Source organism: Sorghum bicolor, chromosome 4 (genome assembly GCF_000003195.3).
Source record: "Sorghum bicolor cultivar BTx623 chromosome 4, Sorghum_bicolor_NCBIv3, whole genome shotgun sequence".
Lineage (NCBI taxonomy): Eukaryota > Viridiplantae > Streptophyta > Magnoliopsida > Poales > Poaceae > Sorghum > Sorghum bicolor.
In genome coordinates this window covers 65,936,021-65,938,911 of record NC_012873.2, presented here as the reverse complement: position 1 = coordinate 65,938,911, position 2,891 = coordinate 65,936,021, and the positions used below count along the sequence as shown (strand labels likewise).

The 2,891-nt window shown below is 42.8% G+C and overlaps 1 long non-coding RNA gene across 2 annotated transcripts; it reads left to right on the top strand.

Moving 5' to 3' along the window:
- On the top strand, positions 712–2,683 carry LOC110435103. Of its 2 annotated transcripts, XR_002452766.1 has the most exons (4): positions 712–795; positions 884–980; positions 1,082–1,166; positions 2,538–2,683. It is a non-coding gene; the product is annotated as an uncharacterized LOC110435103 (long non-coding RNA). The 2 variants fall into 2 exon arrangements; XR_002452765.1 differs by having other exon boundaries at positions 884–1,166.

The window sequence follows — 2,891 nt, the reverse complement described above, 5'->3', positions numbered from 1 at the left end:
CTTCTCCATTAATTCGCTGGGTTACACACATCTCTTTAATCCTCTCTTGACAGCACCCATTTTACTCTATTTTATTTCTCTTCAATTGCATGCAACCATGCAGCAAACCACAGGCATATCTTCCCCTCCCTTTCTCTCCCTCACGCACAACCATTAGCTGGACGCCTCCTCCCCCTTTACTCTCATGCAAAAATATATGCACCTCTTCTTTAGCTCTCTTAATTTTTTAGACAAAACTCTCTTAAGAATTCTTCTTCATTCCATCAATTTATTTCTTGCTCTTCATTATACAAGCATGCAGCAACATGCTTGTTCTCATTTCACTCACACACAATCTGATGGCGCCTGCCCTCTCTCCCTCATCTAAAATAACAGCAGCCCTCACCCTTAATTCCTTTTACAAGCTCCCTTTTTATTCTCCTTTACCACTCCCTAAATGCAAAAATGAAAGCTGATGAAATATCCAATCTCTCCACTATTTCTCACGCATAAACCATGCAGCACACCCCTCTTCATTCCCCTCTTGATAACGCCGATTTATCTCACTTCAATTGCATGCATCCATGCAACAAGTGGCAGCTATATTTTTCTTCTTTTCTGTTCCCCACGCAAGCACCAGGGAGCCTCCTCATCTCCTCCCCTTCATCTTCCATCAGCCAAGACGCCTGCTGCTCTCCCACCACACCTCCTACCTTCCACTGCTGCTCCTCCACCAAATGAAGCTCCGATGACACCACCGATCAGTGCTGTTGCAGAAGTGCTCTTGGAGCCCATGGATGCCGGCCTTTTTCCATGGTAAGCTGCAGGCAGTCCTCTGCTGCTCTTTCAACATGACACCCTTTGTCCCTCACATCTCCCTCTTGATCTCCTTTGCACGCCGCAGATCGTCCCCAAGGAGAATTGCTGCTGCCTCGTCGACCCGTTGTCCTCGCAGCGATGTCATCACCACCGGCTACCGCTGACCCACACCAAACAGCAAGGTTGCCACTTTCTTTCTCCTCCGAATCATCTGTTCTTGATCCTCTTAACCATATCTTGATCTCTCATATGGTGCATGATATTTTGCAAGGACGAATTGAAGTTGCCTCAACCGTCAGTGTCCCTATCGTCACCATTCTGCTACTGGCTGCCATCAACTTGATCATCAGCTGCTATAATTTCCCAATGTGAGAACCCACACATTCCCCCTTTGCCTGATGTGTTGTTCTCAGTTGCAACTCATAATCCATAGTTCAAGAATCGGTCAACTTTGATGAAGTTTCCACAAGATCACGCTGCTGTGTCCCTCGCTAGCTAGCAGCCACTGCATGACCCGTTGTCATACAAGCTCCTAGAAATCCACCATTCGGTGTGTCAATCCCTTGAACCCACAGGTGCATAATATATTTATGCATGCTCCTGCAAATTTTTGTCACCATAAGTTCAAAGATAAAAGAGATATCATCATTTCAATACCCGTTGTTCTGCTGTCCTAGATGTTGTGCAACACTAAATTGTTTTGGCGTTCCCCATTCATCCATTGATCCATTTGATGAATCCTTTGGATAGAATATCCTTCATATACCTGCATATGTCTCCATAAAATTCCATGGCCATAGAGCCCAATACAAAAGAGTTATAAATGTTCTTGTGCATGATGTGTCCCTGCTGTCCCACAGCAGAGTTCCTGCTAATTGGCATGTGTGTTCCCATTGTTCCATCGCTCCAATGACCATGTCCTTCAACCAAAATATATTTCATATCCTTGCACACGTCCTTAAGAAGTTTTGTGGCTATAGGATCAAAGACAAATCCTATATCATTCTTTTAGTGCTCGCTGTCTCTACTGCTCTGCAGCCGCGCTGCAGCCGATTGGCGAGTGCGTTCCCAAAAAACCACTACTCCATTTGTCAAATCCTTTTACTCACTTATGTATCATGAACTCACACATACCTCTGAAAGTTGGTTTGTCCATAGGTGCCATGATTGCCGCGATATAGAGGTCACAGTAACTGCTACAGATGCTGTCCAGCAGACGGCAGTGCAAGTCATTTTGCAGTCATGTTTCCCGGTCATCCAATACTTAGAATAACTTGTTCTTTTGCCATAATATACTCCATACAGTCCAAAACAAGCCCACAAAAATGATCTCAATTTGGTGCTGCTAAGACCATGTTCCTTGTGATCATAACCACCACAGTTCGCCACTGGGTTTGCTCAACGGTGCGCAAATCGTCATCATCGTGCTTCCCTTTTATGTAACATTTCATCAGTGCAGCCACTAGTCATAATATGTTCCATGTATCCTCCTCACAAATTTATAGTCATCAACAAATTATCTATAGATCCTTGTGCTCCATAAATCTTCCAGCCACGTTCATCATGTTTATTCCATTCCTATCATTTATCATATCTTCCATCTTCTACCTTTGAACTTTCATGTCTTCTAAACCATAGCTCCGTTTAGTTGTTTTTGCGCTCAATGATCGTAGTTATAAGCCCTACGTGTTTAAAACCTTTATGTCTTCTTTTTGTAATGATTGGTGTATTGTTTCTAGGTTTATGTATGATGCTTGTGCTGGTTGCTATCGATGTTATAGTGGAGCTACACGAGGAGCAGATATTCGAAAAGTGGAACCATCAACAAGTGTTTGAAAGGCAAGTGTAACATGAGTTCCCTTGTTACCTAATAACCATTTAATCACCTCTTCATGTGCATGTGTCTAATATGATAAACACCTAAGGACTTTACCTAGAACTATTGTATCTTGATCCTTGTTTACCCTGGGGTTATGCATATGGGTAGTTTGCTTAGTCTGTAATCACCAAACTGTATAATATTAATATTGATTAATGATTATGGAATCAATATTATAATGATGCTTTCTAACAACATGGATATCAGGGGGCTA